At 47.1% G+C, this 26,172-nt stretch overlaps 1 protein-coding gene across 2 annotated transcripts in view; it reads left to right on the top strand.

The window, feature by feature from the left end:
* The window catches only part of PGR7 (proton gradient regulation 7), a 61,381-nt gene that overhangs the window by 1,302 nt on the left and 33,907 nt on the right, over positions 1–26,172 (top strand). The gene's annotated exons all lie outside the window — the stretch shown is intronic.

Raw genomic sequence — 26,172 nt, forward strand, 5'->3', positions numbered from 1 at the left:
CAAAGCCAAAACCCGAGCTAAATATGGCTAAATACCCTCAAGGCAACCCATCGTGTGGACATCCCCAGTTAGAGGCAAAGCACCATCCCTTGTGTGCCGGCCTAGGAGAGCAGAGATCAAGTATTGTCTCTCTCTAGTTCTTCCTTGATGCCAGGAGGTGGATCAGCGTTGGGGTTGTAGCCCATGTTGTGGATGTGTATCACAAACTGCTAAGGTGTCAAGCCACCGAAGAACGGAGCCAACCTGCAAATCCCGGCAAAGGGACGTAAACCCTAAGAAGTAAGAAGAAGCAGCTAAAGAAGAAGCAACAACAAAAGAAGTTTTCACCAACTTACAAGTCCTCGTCAACTTTAAAGAATGTCCCACCAGCTTATGGGACCCTGTCCGACGGTGCCCAAGTGTCTAGAGCTATTTTAAATAAGCAAGACCACACACAACAAAATCTTTGCGAAACTGCTGATGATGTGGCAACTACATGGACGCTCGTGTTTTACGTTGATGACGTGGCACACAATACGGACTTTCGAGAATTGCAATGGTAGGTGCCGACGTAGCAAAGTTGTACGGAATTCCGCAAATGGCGTTGGCTGCTTTTGAGAGGCAAGATGTTTTTAGAATTGAATGCTTTTCGTGTAAATTGCTTATAGAGGCCAAGGGCCTTGAAACATGACCCAAGGGCTCTCACTCTGGCAGTCTGCTTGCAGGATATGCAGAGCAGAGCCATGGGAGTTGTACCTTGTTGATGCAATATAAAGAAATACCTAAAGGGGTGCCAAGGTTTGGGGTCAGTGCTCTCTTGGGGTGGAACTCCGCCACTCCTTGTCTCGTGTGTTGTGCATCTTTTCCAGTTCCGATGTTATTTAAAGTGTTCAGCCTATTCTTGTTCGTTGGCACGTGATGCCTGTTCCCGTTACAGTGGTATCAGAGCTTCAGGTGTGTGCTATTCTGAAAGCATACCGCTACCGAAGAGCAAACGACGCAGATGCCGCTTCTAAGTTTTACAGGTTATTTTATCAAAGAATGATCGTGTCTCGATTGCGGACTTATTAGCCACTCCCACCCTTATTCCATCGCGCATTAGGTGCGCTTCCGTTTTCATCACTGTGTCTTAGTTGTAACACATAGATACAAATAACTTAATGAGACCTTCATACTTTTGTCATTTCCATCTATTACACTGAATTTTTGATGTGCTAGCTCTATCATTACCCCTCCTTTGCACACGTTGGGTTGGGGCATAAGTAGGTTGTGACCCAAAGGCTTCAATGTAAAGCTGCAATACATTTGGTGACTTTGACAGTTCATGCTCTTCCATCCACTTTGCATCCATAGACGGATAGCTCTTGAACTTCACCAAATAGCATCTTGCAACCTGTCGTTTTAACTTTTCTGTCCTTATGTGCCAAAACTTGCTCAAGTACTAGGATCTCAACAAGTTCCTCAACTTCTGGCTGATTCTCATATGGCATATCTTCTGGCACATCACCCACGAAGGGTCTTAGAAGACTGACGTGAAACGCATTATGAATCTTCCACGCATCAGGCAATTTCAGCATGTTAGCCACATGGCTGATCTTGTCAAGCACTCGAAAAGGCCCATAGTAATGCATAATGAGCTAAGAAAACAACCGTTGCTTGCCCTTCATCTTCTTTAACCTTGCCTTTTTGAACCTTAACAAAACCGAATCACCAGGTGATAACAACAATTCACGACGGTGACGATCAGCAGCCTTTTTCTGTTTTGCCTGAGTCTTCTTCAAGGCAACTTTAATTTTCTTATACATTTCATCCATGTTTTCAACATATCGACCTGCCTCAAAGATCTTGTCCTTTGTATGCAAAATGGGAATTTTTTTGCCGCCTTCAATAATCCCAAAAGGTGCTTTGCCAGTCGACGAATGCACGATATTATTGTATGCATACTCAAGCATAGGCAAATACTGTTCCCTCTTGCCCTCATTATCTGACACATAGCATTTCAGTAGATCTAAGATAGTGGAATTAGCCTCTTCTGACTATCCATCAGTTTGTGGATGAAACGAAGACGAGAACTTGAGCGTAGTGCCCATGTTCTCAAACAATCCTCTCCAGAACAAACTGGTCATGCGAGGATCACGATCACTGACATTCGATTGTGGCATACCATGGTACTTATCCACATTGTACATAACAAGCGTGCCATCTGATCAGATTTTATCTTCTCCCTAACAGGGATAAAATGGGCCTGCTTGCTAAACCTGCAGATAATGGTCCATATACCATCATTCCGTGTTGGCGTTCTTGGAAGATCAAAGATAAAGTCCATAGCAATGCTTTCCCATGGCTTATCCGGAATCGGCAGTGGTTGTAACAACCCTGGTGCCTTTTGCCTGTCAAACTTGACCTTTTGGCAAATCAGCATGCTCGCACAAAGGCATCTAGATCTCTTCTCAAAGTAGGCCAATAGAAGAATGTCCCTACCCCTTTAACTGTCTCATCAATACCACGATGCCCTGCATATGGTGGAACATGACTTTCTTCCTTGACCTTATGTCCCAATGGCCTAGTGACACAGTCTGCCATGCATCATCATAAAACCATCTCTGAGGAGGCAGTGCTCATGATGTTGCCCATCCTTGCAAAATCTTCATCAGTAGCATACTGTCCCTTCATGTCATCTAAGTCACGATGATAAGGAATTGACACAGCTGAAATTTGTGGCTTCCTTGATAACGCATCAGCCGCAACATTCTTGCCTTCCACAACTGAGTGTAGGTAGTGGGGTATCTGAGGAGGGATGGAGCTCTATCTCTAGGGGTATATGCATGTCTATATGCTCAAGGTAGTACAATCATGAGAATGCATCAAGCTATCTAGCTCCATCCTGTACTAATGGGGGGATGTAAGATGTGGTACATGGGCGGGTCTGGTGCCAAGGCTGCCCGGATGAAAGCTGTCGGGTCGGCCCTCATCCGGGCCACTCGCTCCTCAGTGGCATGGCGCTCCCGGGCTCGGATCTCCTCGATCTGTCGGTGGTGGGAGCTCGCGCCCCTGTAGCCTGTGACTCGTGGTCGTCGTCTAGCTCGGCTCACCTCCGCCTGTGGGAGTGTCACTCCCCTCTGAGTGTCTGGTGGGGGAGGGGCGGTAATCCTCTGAAAGAAGTCTGTGAGCTGCGACTGTCTCCCCTCTGTCTGTGTAGCTGTGTGTGGCTGTAGTAGTGTGTCCCGATGGCTCTGTATCTCTAGTAAGAACCGTCCGAGCTGTCTCTGATCTCGAGAGTCCATGATCTCTCGGAGAGTGGGCTGTCCTCTGAATAGGGCCTCATACCTGCCTCTGATCTCAGTGTATGCTCTGCATCTACATACAAAGTGCTCCTCACTCTCCACCTCCTCTGTGCAGGCTCTGCAGACGCGCTCCTCCCTGGGAACACCAGTATGTCTCCCGATCTCAATCTCTCACCTGTGTGAAGCCACTCTCAGCTGACCAATCGCCACCTGTGAGCTATGTGGCATATATGTGTCCATGTAGCGTGGTCTATGTATGAACCCCCCGGACAATATGGTGAGAAACTGGTCTCTGTAATCTGACATCCTCGTCCCCAAGCCAGGTGACTCCCAGACTCTCCTAGTGTATAGCTGCCACAGATCCTGTCTCAGTACCAAGTTCCTCTCACTGCGAGAGAGGTGAACATATGGTGAGTGGGGGTCGTACTGGAATGGTGGTAGGCTCTCCATGTCAAGACCGTGTCCCTCAAACCATGCTCTGACCTGTGAGTACCATGCTCTCTCATGCCCACTCTCTGATAGCTGTATAGCTGCCTCAAATGCTCTACGAGTAAGTCTGTCAGGAGGTAGCTCTCTCATCCTCTGGATGAAGCAGACTGTCTGGAATAGTGCCTCTACCACCATGGGTGGTGTGGCGAGCTCGGCTCTAATAATGTCATGTGGCACTGTCTTCTTGCTGCGGAGCAAGCGTGAGATCATACATACCTGTGGCCTCTCAAGCTGTGTCCAATGGTCAGCTGTCAATCCTGGTGCCCATACTGCCGCCGAGTACATCAAGGCCGGGGTGACTAAGGTGTCGAAAAGCCACCCCTTCGTGCGGGGTTCCTGAAAGTGTGCCTGGTGGCATCTCCGCTCTAGCATGGCCAGAGCTGCATATCCTCGGGTGAGCCTGTCAGCAGCAGCCTGCCTCATAGTGAAGGGTCCTGGTAGGCTGGTGAATGTGATGCCAAGGTAGACATAGGAGGTGACTACATCAACCTTTCCTCCTGCTGCTGTGAAGGTGGCAGCGCTCCTCACTGCACTGGATGTGTGAAAGATCATAACCTTGGTTTTGCCAAGGTTCACAGTCAACCCCCTGTGTGTGCTGAATTCGTCCAAGGCCTCAAGATGGCGTTGCAAGCCCTCGGGTGACTCTGAAATCAACACAATATCATCAGCATATAGCATGATGTGGACCGGAGTACCTGCCAAGTCGCTCCCCTCTCCCCCTGCTCGCAGTATGTAGTCGGAGATCTCGTCGATGTAGAGCCCAAAGAGTGTCGGGGAGAGTGGGCATCCTTGCTTAACACCAATGGTGCTAGCAATGGCCTCTGAAAAACCGCCTGGGCAACGAACTCGACCCGTCACCTTCTTGTAGAGAGCATATATGGCCCAAATCATCTCTGTTGGTACCCCAATGCTGTGAAGGCGTTGGAAGAGTCTCTGAAACCGGCCTGTAAGATCCAAAAAGGGCGGTAGACTTTATTTTAAACCTTGATTTAGCTTTCACCCATTATTAGTCGTCTATTTTACTTGTATTTTCAAGACACAACAAAGGGGAGAGGGATACAGGCTGCTAGATTGCACCTGTATGAGTAGACGGACACCAGATTGGCCCCTAACTTAGGCGCCCCTTTCGGTATTTCTTTATTATTCAAAAGAGGGAATAAACGCTGTGGTTCCTACAAGCTGCCCCGCACAAACTCGGCTGAATTTCCACTGTTCCAGCCCGATTTCGGCAGCATAACTGTACTAGAACCCTTCACGGTCAGTATTCCCACGCATTGACTGACTTTCCCGACGCATACGGGCACTTTGCAAAACCTGGCGAGAATCTGCAGCACGCTGAATTCTCTGTTTTCAGCCCTGAAAATGCTCCAGATCGCCTGTACAGCGGTCCCCTTGCGTCCCCGAACCTCCTGGGGGTATTAGGGTCCGTTTAGGGCCAAAACCCTAAACCTGCAAAAATACACAGCAGGCTGTAATTCACTGTTTCGGGCTCCGTTCCGCGTGCCGGTCGCATCCCTAGCAAGTCCTCGAGCTCCCGCACCTGTAGGGCTACTTGCCCTTTGAATCGGACGAGATTTCTGGCGTGAAACCTCTCCGAATTCACCTGTACCTGCGGGGGGATTAGCCGCTAGCTAATCCAGTACCTGTGCAAGAGGCTCTTGCCTCGGCAATCGCGCATGAACCCACACAACTGTACATTGGTCAAATGAAGAGCCCACTAGAGGGGCATAACATACTGCCAAAGGGGAGAGAGAGGGCAGTGCGTAGCGTGCAGGGCATCACTCCTGGCACCGCACTGTGCATAAGAGGGAAAGCAAGCACTCCATAGCTCTTAACCTGTGACAAATCTGAAAATGAGGCTCTCCCCCTCCTAAATTCAGCGCCACTTCTTGTTGCATGAGGCAAGTGCACCAGAAGGTGCCACTTGGCACTTTTACAAGCATTTTCCCGTTTCGGGGTTGCCGCCTAAAAATATCCCAACCGGTTGCCCAGTTGACTTCACGGCAGAGTAAGAAAATGTTCCCTTTGTCATTCCGGAGGTAATGACGCCAACACATTTTCAGGTCCCAAAATAGCAGTTCCCTAAATTTTAGGAGATGCTGCCATTGTATCTTTCTAGGTCATCCGACCCTCTTTGTACACTGCGGCCACATCCAGAACTGAAATGTAGCCTCTGTAGCAAAGGATTCCACTTTGGCTAGTCAATGACCCCACTTGGCTAACCATAGTCCTTGTCCAACCTTAGTGCTCTCTTGCCCTCAGGCCTGGACTCCCTCTGGACAGTTCCACACTAGCTATGCAATGCAGGGCAGTTAGATTTCCCGAGGGGTGTTTCCAAAAAGTGAAAGTAAATAGATAATAAGAAAGAAATCAACAAAAAGGATAGATAGTAGTCACACGCTGGTGACATACCCCCCTCTTGAAATCTCAAACGTCCTCGTTTGCATCTATGTCGTACATGCTTACTGTCAACACTGATGTATTCAACACCTGTCGACACATATACGACACATACATGCTCATTGTCAACCCTGGTGTATTCAACACCTCGTCGACTCATGTATTGCCTGCGTGTGAACCCTGTCCCAATGACATAGTGGTAGCTTCGCACTCTGCCATTGTTTTGAGTCACTAACTTTCCAATGACAAAATGGTAGCTGCACATTTTGCCACTGTCTTATAGTACACGTTGGATCCCGTAACACTTTCGAGCATACCCAAACCGACAGTTTAAGAATGCAGTTACACATGTACTCTTCAATAGAAGCAATCACTGTATCCTTGACAAACTGACAAGAAATACTCACTTCTATAGCACTAACCAAACTTTTGGACATTCCATAAGAGCAATTGCCAAACTGACAATCTGTACAGCTCTAACATTCATGTAACAGGTATTTCATTTGAGCTCACTTTAAATACCATGTACATCATTTGTTTCAGAAGCCATTGTCACACTGACAATCCATGTAGCTTTGAAACTCAAGGGGTCAAGGTAGGTTGCAAATCGAAGGCTTCCAAGTAGAGTGATAACACAGTTGGTGACTCTGCAAGTTCACCTTCTTCCATCCACTTAGCATCCATTGGTGGATAGTTTCTGAACTTTACCAAGTAACGCCTAGCAACCTTGCCTTTCACTTTCCTTTCTTTGTGTGCCAAAATCTGTTCAGGGAGCAAGATCTCGTCAAGTTCCTCGACTTCCGGCTGATCTTCAGCTGGCATATCTTCTGGCACATCACCCACATAGGGTCTGAGAAGACTCACATGAAACGCATTGTGAATCTTCCAACTGTCAGGCAATTTCAGCCTATATGCAACATCACTGATTATGTCGCACACTTGAAAAGGCCCATAGTAACGCATGCTGAGCTTTGGAAACAGTCTTTCCTTGCCCTTCATCTTCTTTAACCTTGCCTTTTCAAACCGTAGAAGCACCCAATCACCAAGTGAATATACCACTTCACGACGGTGACGATCAGCTGCTTTCTTTTGCTTTGCCTGAGTCCTTTCTAAGGCCACTTTGACCTTCTTGTACATTTCATCCATGTCTTGAACATACTTATCTGCTTCAAATATCTTGTCCTTTGTATGCAGTATGGGAGGAACTTTCTTGCTACCTTCAACTATCTCAAAAGGTGCCTTGCCAGTTGATGAATGCACTGTATTATTGTATGCATACTCCACCAATGGCAAATACTGCTCCCACTTTCCTTTATGCTCTGACACATAGCACTTCAGCAGATCTAGGACAGTAGAATTTGCCTCTTCTGACTGCCCATCTGTTTGAGGATGAAATGACGAAGAGAATTTGAGCGTGGTGCCCATATTCTCAAACAAGCCTCTCCAGAACAAACTTGTCATGCGTGGATCACGGTCGCTGACAATCGACTGTGGCATGCCATGATACTTGAAAATATTGCTCATAAACAAGCGTGCCATCTGATCTGGCTTTATCTTCTTCCTGACAGGAATAAAATGAGCCTGTTTGCTGAATCTGCAAATAATGGTCCAAATACCATCGTTTCCTGTCTGCGTTTTCGGAAGATCAAAGATAAAATCCATAGCAATACTTTCCCATGGTTTATCTGGAATAGGTAGTGGTTGCAATAACCCTGGTGCCTTTTGCCTGTCAAACTTGACCTTTTGGCATATTAGGCATTCTCGCACAAAGGCATCCACATCTCTTCTCAATGTAGGCCAATAGAAGAATGTCTCAACCGCTTTAACTGTAGCATCGATACCACGATGCCCTGCATACGGTGGGACATGACTCTCTTCCATAACTTTGCGTCGCAATGGCTTTGTGACACACAATCTGCCATGCATCATCATGAACCCGTCTTTAAGAAGATAGTGTTCATGACGTTGTCCATCCATTAGTTGCTCGAAGACCCTTGCAAAATCTTCATCATTTGCATACTGTTCTCTCATATCATCAAGTTCATGATGATAAGGAATCGACACAGCTGAAATTTGTGGCTTTCTTGACAAGGCATCAGCCACAACGTTCTTCTTGCCTTCCACATGCACAATCTGAAAATGGAACATGGACAAGATATTTGCCCATCGCATATGCTTCTCAGATAACTTTGTCTGTGTCAAGAAGTATCGCAAGGTCTGATGATCCGTTTGGACAACGAAATCTGCACCTAGCAGGTAGTGTTTCCAACTTAAGAGCGCATGAATCACAGCCAGTAACTCTTTCTCATAGACCTGCATGGTCATCTCTGGCCCTTGCAAAATTCTGCTCTCATAGGCTACTACCCTGCCATCTTGCATTAGCACAGCACCAATGCTACTACCGCAGGCATCACATTGGACCACAAATGACTTCCTAAGATCTGGCAACACAATGACTGGATCCGAAGTCATCTTTTCCTTTAAGAGATTAAAAGCTGAAATCTCTTTTTGTGTCCATCTAAAGGTGACTGCCTTCTTTTGAAGAGCATGTAAAGGTGAAGCAATCTCAGCGAAATTTCGAATAAACCTTCTGTAATAGGAGCATAGTCCCAAAAAGCTTCGGACATCATGCACCGTCTTCAAATTTGGCCATGACTTGATCGCTTCGACTTTTGCAGGATCCATTCTGACACCGTCCTTTGAGACAATGTGTCCCAGAAAGTGAATCTCTTCCAGAAAAAACTCACTTTTCTTTGCATTGATGAGCAACCTATGACTGCGTAGCTCTTTGAACACAATGGCTAAGTGATGCCTATGCTCCTCTTCATTCTTTGAGTAGACTATCATGTCATCAAAGAATGTACCAACAAACTGCTGGTGTGGACGGAAAATTCTGTCCATCATCCTATTAAACGTAGCAGGAGCATTTGTGAGACCAAAGGGCATCACTAAAAATTCGTAAAGGCCAAACGTTGTTCTAAAAGCAGTCTTGTGCACATCCTCTGATCTAATGCGGATCTGATGATACCCACTCTTTAGATCTATCCTGCTAAACATAGCTGCTCCTTCTAATTTGTCCATAATATCATCAATTCTAGGTATAGGAAACCTATTCTTGATGGTATTCTTGTTCAGTGCACGGTAGTCGATGCACATACGCCATGAGCCATCCTTTTTCTGCACCAACAACACTGGAGAACAGAATGGAGATGAACTGGGCTGAATCAGCCCCTTTTCTAACAACTCCTGTACTTGGCCCATTATCTCTTTCTGCTGAGCCGCACTAACCCTGTACGGAGGCTTATTTGGTGGGCTACAGCCTGGCACCAAATCTATCGCATGGTCCTCGGGTCTCTCTGGCGGTAATTGAGACGGTAATGAATCGGAAAAACAGTCACTATACTGTTGTAAAAACATTGACCTTTCTTTATCTAGCACAGATAAATTTGATTCATCACAATCTGACACTTCACGTGCAAAAACCAAGTACGCAGAAAGATGCTTTTTCATTACAGAAGTAATAGCAGAAGCTGATACAGTGGGAATAGACTCCCCTTTAAGCTTTACATCCAGAATGTGAGTCTTTCCCCTGCTCTGTACAGTGATCTTTTTGTTGTAGGCATCCATGATTCCCTGTACACGAAATAACCAAGGAATACCTAACAACACATCACATCCGTCCAGTGGCATGATGTAAAATTCTTCAGCATCTACATAGGACTGGATATGTAGACGCAACTTTCCAATGATGGGTGTCACAGCCTCTGTATGGCCAGGACATGCCAAACCTGCCTCTGCTGTATACCCCATCTCTTCAGGTCTGATTCCCAACTTTGAAGCCAATTCTGGGGAAATAAAGTTGGCTTTGGCACCTGGATCAAAGAAGATAAGCACTGTTTGATCCCTAACCTTTCCCCATGCTCTGCAAAGCTCACTTGCATCTGAATTTGGCTTGTCGCCCACCATATCTGGCACTAGACCAGCCATGGGCTTCTTTCCCTTCCTGTCCTCCTTGTCTTCAGAATCAGCTGGCCTTTTCTTTGTAGGACAGTTGTAAGCAATGTGGCCAGGCTGCTCACATATAAAGCATTTGTTCTCTGTCCTCAGGACCTTCTTTTGCTCTTCTGACTTGCGAGGAAAACGTCTTTTCCATTTCTTTGCTGGTCCTTTTTCTGATTCAGCCGTAGCTTTGTCTTTCCCTGCGTTGGCGGACTCCTGAGTCCCTTTAGGAGCCTCATTGGGAACGTGCTTCTTGGCTGAATTTTTCTTGCCTGATCCTGCCTTGACGCCAGTGTTAAATTCACAATCTTCTCCCTTGAGCAAACCATTGCCAGTGTTTGCTACCTCGATGAGCTGCGTCAAAGTAGTGACTTTTGTCTTCGTGCAGTATTTTCTCAATCCTTTGGGTAGGCCACAACAGTATTTTTCAATCTGTTCTGTCAATGGCACAAACCTATAGGAAGTTACTGGAAGTAGAGCTTTCCAAAACTTCCGATTGTAATCATCCAGATTTCTGCAAGTGGCAGCATTAAGCTGGTGCCATTCTGTCATGACATCTGCTTCGAAATCATCAGATAACCATGCTGCTGCAAAAATCTGCTTGAAGTAAATCCATGTGGACGGAGCTTGCCCTTGAAGCAATAAAGTTGTCCACCATTGTCCCGCATTCCCTGTCAAGAAAGTGGCTGCCTTGCGGACCTTTGAAGCCTCTGTAAAGTTTCCCCCTGCATAGGCCTTGTCAAATTGCTGGAGGAATGAAAGAGCCTTCTTCCTGTCATCAAACCCTGTAAAGGTCGTGAATGTCACATCTTTGCCACCTTCTTTGTACGGAGTTGGCCTCTCCAGCGGCGTTAGATTGTCATATGGAAGTGACTGAAACATGGGAACACTATTAGGGTTCATCTGTGTTCCTTGGCCGCTATTAACTTGACCTGGAAATGCCATATTTGGCTGCTGATTTGTAATTCCAGCCATACCAAAATTTGCTTGTGGCATCCCAAATTGTCCCTGAGTGCTTTGAAACCCTGGTTGCATACCCATGACACTGTACATGGGGTTAGGCATCATCGTTTGAGCACCCGCAAACACTGTTCCTGGCGTATAAAACTGGTTTCCAGGTGCATGACCAGCCATGCTTTGGAATACGGATCCACCTCCAAAATAGCCAGGGTGTACTGAAGGTGGTGGGAAGACCTGTTGCATAGCCTGTAAGTTGCTTCCCTGCCCATTAGAACCAGCTATAGGCTGCTGAAAGGTGGCGGGCTGAATTGGTACAGCTTGAAAAACTGGCATCTCAGCCACCTGTTCTTGCACCTTAGGCATACGTTGTGGAGACTGCATGTTCTCCGTCAAGTGTACAGGTGTTTCCATTGACTGTGCGGTATGAATCACCTGTGTTCGAGTCTTAACAGGCTTTTGAATATGATCCAGTGACCCAACTTGCTGAGACGGAACAGGAGGTTGCAGAAAGGCTAAAAACCTCGGATTCTGCATTACTTGTGTGAACATAGCCACAGCAGTAACCAACTGGGTCCTGAATATATCATCATCAGTCTGTGGTGGTCTTGAGGACTCACCCACTTCATGTGTCTGTTGACCCTGTGAAGAGGAAACCTCTTCAGTCACATCATCTGGTCTGTCAGCCATAATTGCAATTCCCTGTGTCTGGTCTATGATCCCCTGTGTCTTCAAGCCCAAAAACTGACCAAGGCTCACTTCTATGGAAAAAAGTGATTTAATCCCGTCGATGGAACCATGAAACCGGCCTGTAAGATCCAAAAAGGGCGGTAGACTTTATTTTAAACCTTGATTTAGCTTTCACCCATTATTAGTCGTCTATTTTACTTGTATTTTCAAGACACAACAAAGGGGAGAGGGATACAGGCTGCTAGATTGCACCTGTATGAGTAGACGGACACCAGATTGGCCCCTAACTTAGGCGCCCCTTTCGGTATTTCTTTATTATTCAAAAGAGGGAATAAACGCTGTGGTTCCTACAAGCTGCCCCGCACAAACTCGGCTGAATTTCCACTGTTCCAGCCCGATTTCGGCAGCATAACTGTACTAGAACCCTTCACGGTCAGTATTCCCACGCATTGACTGACTTTCCCGACGCATACGGGCACTTTGCAAAACCTGGCGAGAATCTGCAGCACGCTGAATTCTCTGTTTTCAGCCCTGAAAATGCTCCAGATCGCCTGTACAGCGGTCCCCTTGCGTCCCCGAACCTCCTGGGGGTATTAGGGTCCGTTTAGGGCCAAAACCCTAAACCTGCAAAAATACACAGCAGGCTGTAATTCACTGTTTCGGGCTCCGTTCCGCGTGCCGGTCGCATCCCTAGCAAGTCCTCGAGCTCCCGCACCTGTAGGGCTACTTGCCCTTTGAATCGGACGAGATTTCTGGCGTGAAACCTCTCCGAATTCACCTGTACCTGCGGGGGGATTAGCCGCTAGCTAATCCAGTACCTGTGCAAGAGGCTCTTGCCTCGGCAATCGCGCATGAACCCACACAACTGTACATTGGTCAAATGAAGAGCCCACTAGAGGGGCATAACATACTGCCAAAGGGGAGAGAGAGGGCAGTGCGTAGCGTGCAGGGCATCACTCCTGGCACCGCACTGTGCATAAGAGGGAAAGCAAGCACTCCATAGCTCTTAACCTGTGACAAATCTGAAAATGAGGCTCTCCCCCTCCTAAATTCAGCGCCACTTCTTGTTGCATGAGGCAAGTGCACCAGAAGGTGCCACTTGGCACTTTTACAAGCATTTTCCCGTTTCGGGGTTGCCGCCTAAAAATATCCCAACCGGTTGCCCAGTTGACTTCACGGCAGAGTAAGAAAATGTTCCCTTTGTCATTCCGGAGGTAATGACGCCAACACATTTTCAGGTCCCAAAATAGCAGTTCCCTAAATTTTAGGAGATGCTGCCATTGTATCTTTCTAGGTCATCCGACCCTCTTTGTACACTGCGGCCACATCCAGAACTGAAATGTAGCCTCTGTAGCAAAGGATTCCACTTTGGCTAGTCAATGACCCCACTTGGCTAACCATAGTCCTTGTCCAACCTTAGTGCTCTCTTGCCCTCAGGCCTGGACTCCCTCTGGACAGTTCCACACTAGCTATGCAATGCAGGGCAGTTAGATTTCCCGAGGGGTGTTTCCAAAAAGTGAAAGTAAATAGATAATAAGAAAGAAATCAACAAAAAGGATAGATAGTAGTCACACGCTGGTGACAGTCTCTCGCGTGGGACTGTGTCAAAGGCCTTGCGGAAATCCACAAAGCAGCAGTAAAGCCTCTTCTTCCGCGCCTTTGCCCCATCAATGAGGCAGCGCAGAACGAAGATGTGATCAGTGGTGGAGAAAGCTCGTCTGAAACCTGCCTGGCCTGGAGCTCGTAAACCCTCGATCTCTGCGTAGCAGCTGAGCTGTGCCTCAAGTACTGCTCCATATAGCTTGGCCATCGTGTGGCCAATCATGATAGTCCTGTAGTTCCCTGGATCCAGGGTGTCGCCAGATTTGTGGATAGGCACTATGGTGTGCTGTGTCCACTCCTCTGGGAAGCCCTCCCCTATAGCCCGGTTGAAGACATGTGCAATCAACGGGGCTATAGTGGAGGCCGCATAAATGATGTGCTCACTCTGTAATCCAGTATGGTCAGCTGATCGTCTGTGCTGCATGCGGCGTATGGCCCTCTCTACCATCTGTGTTGTAAAGAAGGAGGAGCACGTGGGGCGTGGCTCGTGTGGCTGTGGGATAGGAGGCTGTCCTGGCACCTCGTAAAGTCGCTCTGCATAATCATGCCATATCGGTGGATCCTCAATAGCTGTAGTCGGACGTGGCTCGCGCAGGGTGCGCCATGCTGTCGCGCTATCCATGCTCATGAATAGGTGGTATAGCTCAAGCTCCTGTGCCTCTTCGAATGCTCGCCGCTTTTGGCGTGTCAGCGTCTTCATATGCCGTCTGGCCTCTCTCTCTGTGATCTCTCCTAAGGCTCGCTGTGCGCGGAGGCGTCGGTATAGCTCTCTGCACTCATCATCATACCAGCGGTTCTGAGGCATAGTCCCGGGGGGGGGAGTGCGTCCTGTGTGAGTGGTGTGTGGAAAGGAGCTAATAGCTGAAGTGTGGAGAATGGAAGAGATATGTGATGTGAGAACTGAGAGTGGTGTGGATGGGTGGAGGAGGCATAGGCCATGCTCGACCTCGGCCGAGTAAAGAGAGGCTAGCTCATGTGTGAAATGGATGGTGGTGTGTGGAGTGTGTGCTGTGGAGCTGTGTGGGATGGTATCTCCGGTGATGGAGAAAGAGAGGTATGTGTGGTCGGCTCCGATGGGTATGGGTGGAATGGTGAAGGATGTGATAAGGTGTGTAGCCTCCCTGGTCCCAGAATATAGTCGACTGTACTCCCCCCTCCCTCTGCAACTCCATGTGGCATACAAGTCAGGCCCCCTGAGGTGGGCCACTGGACCATCCCGTTATAAATAACGAGACGGTGCTGGGAGCCAAGTCGAAGTAGATGTCGTCCGTAGGCTGTGACTGGAGCTCTGTCTGCTGTATCTCTCATAGTAGCCTCCTCATCTAGAGTGTGTAGTGCCTCTGCGTCCTCGTGGTCATATGCCTCACACTGCTCACTGCGCGTACGAGCATTGAAGCCCCTGTCTAAAGAGTATGGCCACTCCTCCTGAGCCACGAGTGGTGTGCTGGTGCATACACCCCCGATGTAGAGACTCCCACTGGAATCCATGTATCCGTGGTAGCCCTCTCTCTGGGCTCTCGTGTGTCTCTGTAAGTAGAATGATGTCTCGACCTCTCATCACCTCCTCAAGTCTCTCTGGGTGTGTCCATAGGTCTCCATTGCAATTCCAAACCGTGACATGAATCTCCTCGTGTGTCCCACAGGCCGCGAGTCCCTATGCGATGGTCTTGCCATCAATGATAACCCTACCATCTCGATATACTGCCTTCTTCCCTTCTTTGCGGGCTTGGTAGACTCTAGGCATGCACGCGCGACGGTGATCTTGTTGCATCTTTGTGAGGTCATCATCAAGATAAATCGGGGGGCCTTCTAGCCCTCTCAAGATGACCCTCTTTCGGAGGAAAGAAGTTCGAGACTCCTCGGAGGCGAATTGGAGGATGAGAGCTCTCTTCTTTGGATCTTTGCCGGCTCTCCAAACTTTGGAGAAAGGGATCTCTTCTTCCTTGTATCCCACTTTCTTGCATAAAGCTTTCCCATCGCTCTCGGGTGTAGACCCTTCTTCTTCTTTGATGCCGGTCACTCGCACATTGAGACGGCGAGCTTGTCGCATCTTCTCCTCCTCGATGGTTGTGTGTACGATGAGTACCTCATCTTTTTGGGCTTCCTCTCTGTGGGGGAGCAGGAGAGAGAGCCCACTTGCTGTCCTATGCAATGAGAGTGAAGGAGGAGAGGAGATTGGCGCAGAAAGAGCACACGCAGAGAAGAACGTGAGAGAGAGAGAGAGGGCTCGTTGGATTTTGGGAAAAAGCCACGCTATGTATTATTTGGGCTTCACCTTTGAGTATATGAGTAAGTGACTAGGGGGCCATTCACACTTGGGCCCCCTCACTTATAAGTCTTTTTAACTTATAAGTTATAAGTACAAGGCACTTAGGCCTTTATTCCCTAACAACCTCCCACCTAAAGGCAATGTGACTTGGGAGATCAAAGAATCAGCTAACTATGATACAACAGCTGATCATGCACTTACTCATCCAACACCCATCATCTGACGGCAATATGCAAACCGCTCTGCTGGAAGACTCTTGGTCAAAAGATCTGCAGGATTGTCATCTGTGTGCACCTTGACAAGTGTAATGCTCTTGTCATCAAGCACACTCCTGATAAAATGATACTTCACCTCTATGTGCTTTGTCTTGGCATGAAAAACAGGATTCCTTGCAAGCATAATAGCACTCTGACTATCACAGTGTAGCACAGGAACCGGTGACTTAATGCCAAGCTCTTCTACCAAACGCATGAGCTACAAAGCTTCTTTGCATGCCTCAGTGGCAACCACATACTCAGCCTCAGTGGTAGACAAAGCAACACATTTTTGCAGTCTGGAAATCCAAGAAACTGCACCTCCTGTGAAAGTAAACACATATCCAGAGGTAGACTTCCTGCAATCTGGATGTCCAGCAAAATCTGCATCTGTAAAGCCATGCACAGATGTCTCACTCTTCCCAAAACAAATGCACAAGTCTTTAGTGCCTTTCAAGTATCTCAAGATACACTTCACTGCTTCCCAATGCTTTTTGCCAGGATTGCTCATGTACCTGCTTACTACTCCCACCGCAAATGCAATGTCCGGACGTGTAGCAACCATAGCATACATCAAACTGCCAACGGCTGATGCATAAGGAACCTTGGCCATTTCAGCCCGCATATCATCTGTGTTTGGGCAGTCATGTGCAGTCACTTTTACATATGGAGGCAGCGGAGTACCAAGTGCCTTTCCCCCATCCATATGAAAACGATGTAGCACCTTATTGACATAATCTCGTTGAGATAGATACAGACGCCTGTTGATCCTATCTCGAGAGATACGCATGCCCAAAATATGATTAGCATTACCAAGATCCTTCATGTCAAAGCGATTCTTTAAGCTTTGCTGTAGTGCATCCAACTCCGTGATATTGTTACCCGCAATAAGCATGTCATCAACATACAAAATCAGCAATAGAAGAGATCCATCACTTGCCGTTTTGATATACAAACAGTGATCAGAATTACTTCTTTTGTATCCTTGAGACCTCATGAATGTATCAAACTTGTGATACCATGCACGGGGAGACTGTTTCAAACCATACAAGCTCTTCAAGAGTCTACATACTTTCTTCTCTTGCCCCTTTGACACAAAACCTTCTGGCTGCATCATATAGATCATCTCAAGCAAATCGCCATGCAAAAACGCTGTTTTGACATCCATTTGCTTTAACTCCATATCTTCAGAAGCAACCAGGCTTAGAACAAGACGTAATGTGGCAAGCTTTACAACAGGAGAAAAAATCTCATCAAAATCAACACCATGCTTTTGCTTGTACCCTTTAGCAACCAAACGTGCCTTGTACTTAGAAGAAGCATCAGATGTGACCTTGGTCTTGTAAACCCATTTACATGGCAGAGCCTTATGCCCTTTAGGCAAATCAACCAAGTCCCATGTATGGTTTTTCTCCAAAGACTGCATTTCCGAAACCATTGCTTTGAACCATTTCTTACTGTCTTCCCGTTGCATAGCCTCTTTATAGCAAGACGGCTCACCACAATCAGTAAGCATGACATAGTCCAAAGACGGTTCATATCTATCGGGGGGCCTTGTCACCCGAGTAGACCTACGCACCCAATGATCCATAACAGGTGGATTTTCAGCCTGTAAACCATCAAAAACAGCAGGCTGTTCAGCCGGTTGTATCGCAACAACGGGCGGTCTAGGAGCATCAACCTGTTCCCCTACCTGTGGTGCATCAATGGCAACTTGTTGGGGCTGATTTTTAGCAGCTAATGGCTGATTTTCAGCACCATTTTCAGCATGTAAAGGCTGCTGAACATTGGGCCTTCTTGGCTGTCCATATGTAACATCTTCACGAAAAACAACCCGGCGCACTTCCTCGACCTTTGTGGGCTGTTTGTGCATGCAATTCTCATTGAAGATGACATCATTGCTGCGTATGATTTTCCGTAATGCGGGATCCCATAATCTATACCCCATTTCACCATCCTCACCATATCCTAGGAAAATGCATTTATGAGACTTTGGTTCTAGTTTGGTGCGCAGTTCACTCCGGATGTGAACATAGGCCTCACAACCAAACACTCTTAAATGTGCATATGAGGGTGGCTTGCCAGACCACACTTCCTCAGGCACCTTTCCACCCAAAGCCTTGCTAGGTGAGCGATTAATCAAGTGAATAGCTGTTTGCACAGCTTCTGCCCAAAAACCATGAGGTAATGCAGCATGTGACAGCATACTCCGAACTTTCTCTTGGATAGTCCGGTTCAACCTCTCTGCAACTCCATTCTGAGAGGGATTAAAAGGAGCCGTGAGCTCTCTTTTAATACCTTTAGTAGCACAAAAGTCAATAAATGCTTTTGATACATACTCCCTCCCATTGTCTGAGCGCAAAGACCTAAGCTTCTTGTCAGTTTGATTCTCAACAAACGCAAGAAACTTCTTGAAAGTATCCAAAACATCGCTTTTAGCACGTATTGGATACACCCACACCTTACGTGTAGCATCATCGATAAACGAGACAAAATATTTCTTTCCCCCTAAGGACAACTGTGGCATTTCACATACATCGGAATGCACTAAGTCTAACCTGTCAGACTTCAAAGAAAGTGACCTTTTGTGCGGTGTTTGACTGTGCTTACCATAAATACAGTGCTCACAATGAGAAAAATCAGCATACCTCAAACACGGCAAATAACCACAACGAGACAGAGTTTCCATTCCTCTTTTACTCATGTGTCCCAACCGGCCATGCCACAAAGAAACACTTGGCTGCTCGGTTACGGCGACAACATGGTCACGCACACTAGATATATGCAAAGGATACAAAGTGTCCGATTTACAACCCTTGGCTACAATCCGGGCCCCTTTACAAATTTTCCACTTACTATCACCAAAAGTGGTGTGATAGCCTGCATCATCTAGCTGCCCTGTACTAATCAAACTCTTCTTGAGTTGTGGCACATGACGCACTTTGTGCAAAACAAAAGTCATACCATCAGCAAAAGAAAACTGGACACTGCCAATACCTGCAATGTCACATGCATAGTTATCTCCCAAATAAACAGTGCCCTGCACCTCACCTGAGTACTGTGTAAACCAATCCCTATGAGGTGTTACATGAAAGGAGGCACCTGAATCAAGAATCCAAGTATGCATGTCCACATCAGAACCCATAGCAAGGGTATGTGCATCCACAGAAGAGGCATTGAGTACATCAGTGCTGCTGTCACTGTCACAACTACTAGCAACATTGATTTCCTCAATCAACACAGTGCTCTTCTTGGCATTTCCCTTGTCCTTTGCATCAGTTTCAGCACCCTTGTTCTTCTCTTTCTTCCACTCATAGCATTCCCGTTTATAATGCCCTTTCTTTCCACAATGATGACACAAAACATCTTTCCTACGAGATTTGCTGCGTGCCCTGTCCTTACTGTTAGATTTCTCCCTCTGTTGAGACCTGCCTCTCAAGTGCAATGCATTAGAAGACCCACCTGTGGTGTTCTTCCTGTTCATCTCTTCCATCAGGAGAGAACTCTCTACATCTGCATACTTAAGTGACGCACTTGAGTTACTAAGAGCTGTCCGGAATACATCCCAACTCTCGGGCAATGTGCATAGCAGAAAAGTAGCTTTGAACTCCTCATCAATCGTGAATTTCAGCTTTGTTAGTTGGCTGAAAATAGAATTGAATTCATTGAGGTGCACCGACATGTGCGTGCCCTCCTTCATGCGGAGATCCATAAGCTTCTTGAGCCAATACACTTTACTGGCAGCACTCTGCTGTGCATACAACTCGTCTAAACGCTTCCACATGCCCCATGCTGTCTGCTCATTCTCTACATTGAAGAGTAAATTGTCAGACACCGAAAGCATGATCGTGGAGCGAGCCAACTCGTCCACTTCTTCCCATTCTTCAACCTCCATATCGACCGGTTTCACACCCTGTAACTTAATAGGTTTCGCCTGTTTCTTCTGCAACATCACATTATAACATTGCTTCTTCCATATAGCAAAGTTATGGGCACCTTCAAGCTTGCGAATGTGCAACAAATTGCCACTTTCACTGCTAGAAGCCATTCTGAGTGATTGCAAACACTGAAACCCTGTTTTGCCGACCTAAACACGCCCAAATGTGCGCAATCGGGCAAAAAACAGCTTGCTGTTACAGAAAAACAGCGAGCAAATTTCACGCGAAATCACCCCAAAACAGCGTACATTCACTGCCAAACCCTTACCAAAGGTTTCCACAAGGTGTATACATCATTTGCTTGCTGAAATTCCCTGTTTTAGGGCAAAAATCAGACCTGTAAACACCTGTTTTGCTGAATTTTCAGAATCTCGTTGGTGGAAACACCTGTAAGATTGACGTGTGAGACTTGCCCTAATGAAATTACATCAAATTGACCCCGAAATTGGTCAATTTCAGCAGAAATAGGCTGCTGTTCGCCAGTTTTTGAAACCCTAATTTTGGGGAAACTGTCACCGGAGGTCGATTCTACACGGTGAGAGGATCCCTTCGCGACAGAGTTGATCGAAAACGGTTGAGTATCCTTCCTGCAGCGAGCAAAAACAGAATTCTGATCTGTGTTGCGAAGATGGCTCTCTTGGAAACCCTAAAGCTCTGATACCATGTGTGGGGGAGCAGGAGAGAGAGCCCACTTGCTGTCCTATGCAATGAGAGTGAAGGAGGAGAGGAGATTGGCACAGAAAGAGCACACGCAGAGAAGAACGTGAGAGAGAGAGAGAGGGCTCGTTGGATTTTGGGAAAAAGCCACGCTATGTATTATTTGGGCTTCACCTTTGAGTATATGAGTAAGTGACTAGGGGGCCATTCACACTTGGGCCCCCTCACTTATAAGTCTTTTTAACTTATAAGTTATAAGTACAAGGCACTTAGGCCTTTATTCCCTAACACTCTCTTGCAACCTTCTTGATGTTCTTTTTGACCACTTCGACCCATCCTTCTTTGGTGGCCTCTAATTTGTCCTCAATGCTTGCGGTGAGGGCTTTGGTGATCTCCTCCTTGAGGGCTTCCTTAGCCTCCTCTTTAATCTCTCCTTCTTCGGGGGTGAGGGATGTGATGGAAGCATGAAGGAGATCGATTTGTGCCTTCATCTCTTCTTGCTCTTTCCTCCATCTCTCCCTCTCCTTCCGGTTCTCCCGTTCCCTTCTCTCCTTCTCCTCTTTGAGATTTTGGATTTCCGCTCTCATGTCCTCCTTCTCTTCGTTCCATAGCTTGATGAGGGTGGCTTTCTCCTCCTCCCATATCTCTCTCTCCATCCGCCATTCTTTCATGTCCTTCTCCAATTGTGCAAGCCTCTTGTTCGTGAGTATGAACGTTGTCTTCATTGTCGATGCCGGCGTCTTGATGATGCGGGAAGACATGGCTATCTTCGTAACTACCCTCTCTTCATATTGTGAAGAAGAGGGGAGAAGGGGAAGAGAGGGAGTACTTGTGTGTATGCGTGTATGTGTGTAGTGTGTGTGTGTGGGTATGTATCCGTGTGTGAGAGATTGGGGGCAGCGGGCCTGGTGCACTTGGTAATGCTGCCACAGTGAGGCAGCGGCAAGTGCTACAGCCTTGGCAGCGTGCAATCGCAACAGGTCAGCTACAACGGGTTCAGCAGCAGCAGCAGTGGCGCGCGCAGGGGGTGAAACAGCAGCAGCAGTGGCGCGCCCAGGGGGCAGCAGCAGTGGCGCGTGCAGGAGCAACAGCAGTGGCGCGCAGAGAGAGAGAGAGAGAGAGAGAGAGAGAGAGAGAGAGAGAGAGAGAGAGAGAGAGAGAGAGAGAGAGAGAGAGAGAGAGAGAGAGAGAGAGTACTCTGCAAAAAGAACCTGCGACGGAAATTTACACTTAAGTACACACACGGCGCGCAAGCTAGAATGCCCCGAGCAGACGCCGACAAGGCGCCCCTATCGGTATTTCTTTATACTTTGAGAGGGTAAATTACAAAGTAGAGTCGTGGGAATTCTTTACCTGTATCCAACTAGATACCACCTGTTTTGGCCAAATTTCGGCAGCATAACAGCCCCAAAACTTGCGTGAAACCATTTCCTATGCTGAAACTCATTTCCACCCTCTGATTTCTGCCCAAAAAACAGTAAATACAGCTTGCTGTATTTACTGGTTTTTGCCCTGTTTTCAGCCCTAAATGGTCCCCGAATTGTTCTCTGTCAGTGGGGCACTGTTCCCAATGGATCTAGCATCCGTATGGCTGAAAAACAATCAGTATACAGCGCATAACCAGTGCTGAAAACGCACCTCATTGGTGAGGTTATGACCCTCGCCGGTGCCTGCTTTGGAGTACCAATTAGCTACTCCTGTTCTTGCTCAATGAGGCTCTTGCCTCAGCACAAAACCATGAAACTACACAACTTTACATCAGTCAAATGAAGAGCCCTCTTGTGGGGCATCACATAACTGCACGTAGGGGGGGGGAGAGAGTAGTGTGCAGTGTGCAGGTCATCACTCCTAGCACCACACTATACATAGAGAGGAAAGGAAGCACTCCATAGCTCTTAACCTGTGACGTTTCACAAATGAGCCTTCCCAGTTACAAAATTCAGGGCCCATTTTTCTACAAGAGGAAAGTGCACAGAGATGTGCCACTTGGCGTGATTACAAGCATTTTCCTGTCTTGGTGTTGCCGCCTAAAAATCTCCCGACTGGTTGCCCAGTTGACTTTGCGGCAGAGTTCTAAAATGTTCCCCTTCTCGTTCCAAAGGTAATGATGCGAACACATTTCATGGCCCATGTTATGTCCCACTCACCAGAGAGGGGATCTAGCCCAGATGCCGTCGGGATGGGCGTCCAGTGTCCGGGCGGACGTAGTGTGAACACGGGCAGTGTGGCCGGCCATTATTATAAAAGGGAGGCCAAGGCCTCATTTGAAGTTATCGATCCCCAGTGGCAGAGTGCCAGTGGTTAGCCCGCGAGGCTAGGAGTGCGCGAGGTCACCTCGAGGAGGTGAGGCCGGGTGGTATGGGACGTCGGGTCTTACAGGTGCACGCCTACGTCCTCGGACGTTGGCCCCACCGCGGGGGAGCTGCCGGATGGTGGCTATGGTCGGGTGGTTTGTCCGACCCATGTCTGTAGGCGGTCCTTGTAGCCGGGAGATCCACTCTCCGCTTGCGTTTCATGGTATTAGAGCCGGCTTGGCTGCAGGAAGGACTATGTGCACACGTATAGACTGGTTCGAGCCGGATAATACTTGTTTCATGCAATTTTTAATGAAATGGTTATTTAATTAATCGTTTTTTTTTTCTCATAAGTGTGGGTGCAGGTGAAAGTTAATGTGTGTTTTGCTGATTTTTGATAAACTTCAGCAATTTAGCGGGCAAAAAAGCTGGAAGTGCAAGTTTCTCATTAAATTTATTGATTTTTGACAAAATTAGTGAATTTCTTATTGGATTGCTGATTTTACATTAAAATTCAGCATACAGTTAAAACTCTCTCTTTGTAATGTTCTTTGTGCGAAGCGAAGAGAGAGAGAGAGAGAGTGAAAGAGAGACACAAAAGAAGTTTGGCTCTCCTTCTGTGTTGCCTCCAGCGTGGAGCAAAGAGAGCGGGCTGCTCTCTGTATGCAGTGAAGAGGTCTTGCGCTAAAGAGAGAGAGAGAGAGAGAAAGCGTAAGAGGAGAGAGAAAGCGCAAGAAGAGAGAGAAAGCCAACGTGGCTTTTCTCGCGTGGTTTGCACAAGCGGGCACACGCCAAGATTTTTCCCTCTCTCCTCCCACGTGTCATCTGCTGCTTGCGTTCGATTTCCCTTATCGCCGGTAGCTTGGTGCTGGAGTTAATTTAACGCTATGTGATGGGAAGTTTAATAAGTGGCTCTTTTATTTTAAGTGGCTTGGACACTTTGAGTTTTTCTAAAGAAGTATGAAACCTGAGTTTATTAAAAAACTCACTTACAGAGACTCATAAGTTACAGAAAACTGACTTTTTGGCTCTGCTGCTTCTCTCCCACTGCTCCTCTCTCTCACCTGCTTGCACTCCCGCACTCCCGCTATCACATGCTCGCCTTCAGACGCTCACGCTGACGCGTAGAGCTCCTCGAACTTCAACTTTTCGCGAACGCAAAGTGCAGAAAAGGCCGAGTTTCGCGTGAAATTTTCAGTTTTTCACGCACTTTGCCATGGATTCCTCCAACTCAGATGTGCAGCATGACGACGCACCAGGTAATATCCAAATTCCATCCACGCATGCTCTCTACACATGGATTACAAGTACTTTCCAGAGTTTCGACCATCATGTTACCGCTCTGGAAAACGCGAACGTTCAGACGAACCTTCGCTTGGCCTCTCTCGAAGGGGTCGTGCAAGGGCTTAGTTCCCGACTCTCTACTCTCGAAAATATGGCTCAGTCAACGACTGCGGGTATTTCCGAGGGCGAAACCCATCTCCAACAATTGCGGATGCAGATTGCTGCTTTTGGGCGTTCACAGGGTGGTCCGACTACCACGATTCCGTACAAAACTACAAATTTCTCAGGGGAAGAGAAGGAGTGTACGGAACTGGCCGTAAATAACTGGCTGCACCAGTGGACCATATACTTTGATCTCCATGGGGAGCATGATGAACGGAGGATTCAGACGATTCCTCTCTATTTGCGTAGTAAGGCGCTTACCTGGTGACGCGACATGACAGAGAAGCCTACGACGTGGGCTGATTTTTGTGTGAAATTCAAGAGGGATTTCACCAAAATAGATCCTTTGAAAGCCTATGCCAATCTGCAGAGTCTTTCGATGAAAACTCTGTCTTTTGATAAGTATACGGCAGCTTTCAAGGAGGCGCTCACCTTCTGCAAGGTGGATTATACTCACGCTGTGCACATGTACCTGTTGGGATTGCATGAGGATTACCGTTGGGCCTTAATCAAGGACAAAGCCCCGATTGATGTCGAGGATGAAGTGACAAAGGCCAGGACGTTCCATTTAATAAATGGAGCGAATTATGAGAAGAAAAGAACTGCAGACCATTAATCCGGTGAGGGTGCTTCGAGGAAGTGACCCCGATTCCAACATAAGTCCAAATCATCGCCAAGATCTTCTCAGGAGAAGTAGAAAGCCAAAAATGCTTCAGTTGCTGATGCAATGAAGAAGGGGCCTTGCTTTGGATGTGGCCAGATGGGTCACCAAATTAAAGATTGCCCCAAGAAGAAGACGAAGAAACCGCAAGGCCGACCTTCGGTTCTGATTCATGATATCTCAGGTAACTCTGATGTTGTTCAAGTTGAAATCCATCATTTAGCGCACAGTTCATGGTCTAACTGTACTTTTAGCACCAAAGTGTTTGATAAGCACGATCTTCTTCGTTTCCCCGGGAAGATCAATCGTCACGACGTGATCGTACTCCTTGATAATGGAAGCTCACATAATTTTGTGGATGCAAAATTGGTGTAGAAAATGAGCCTGCGGACGCGGGACACTGACCATGAGTATCGTGTGAAGATTGCTCGTGGCGAGGATACGGATGTATGGAATCGGATGGTTCTAGATTTGTCGCTCGAGCTGACTGATTACAAAGAGAACCTGGATTTCCACATCATGCGCCTGGACAGAGCAAATGTTATTTTATGAATTCCATGGTTTTATGATAAACAAGACTCATTGTATATAGACTATGTACATCACTCTCTTGTTTTTGTTAAGCAAAACATGCCTCATGTATCTGTGTCGCTTTGTAATCAGAAGTCTGTAAATAATAGTTTTGCAATACGAGTTGTTACTGCTTTGAAATGTATAAAGAAATAAAGTCTTATGATGTTGACTTTTACCAATGTGTACCATCTCTTTGGTTTGATTCATTAGTGCTTGGTACTTCTGTCACTGAATTTCGTAAAAATATTTCATGTTCTTCTGTTGAACTTGGGGATTCTGACGAATCCAACCTTATCCGAGAAATCATGAGTGATTTCTAGGATGTTTTTCCTGATCATCTACCTCTTGGCTTGCCGCCTTCGAGAGGTGTAGATCATGGCATTGAGTTGGTGGCTGGTAGCCAGTCCTTCTCAAAGCAACCCTATTGGTTTAGTAAAACCGAGGAGGACGAGATTCAACGACAACTGAAAGATTATCTCGACAGGGGTTTTGTTCGACCAAGTAAATCTCCGTGGGGAGCGTCAGTGTTACTTTCTCGAAAGAAGGATAACACTATGCGCTTCTGCGTCGATTACAAAGGGTTGAACAAGCTCACTGTCAAGAACAAGTATCCACTCCTGCGCATGGACGATCTGATAGATCGGCTCCATGGAGCGTTCTATTTTACGAAGATAGACCTG

The sequence above is a fragment of the Adiantum capillus-veneris genome, chromosome 28 (assembly GCF_014529385.1).
Source record: "Adiantum capillus-veneris isolate H3 chromosome 28, ASM1452938v2, whole genome shotgun sequence".
Taxonomy (NCBI): Eukaryota; Viridiplantae; Streptophyta; class Polypodiopsida; order Polypodiales; family Pteridaceae; genus Adiantum; species Adiantum capillus-veneris.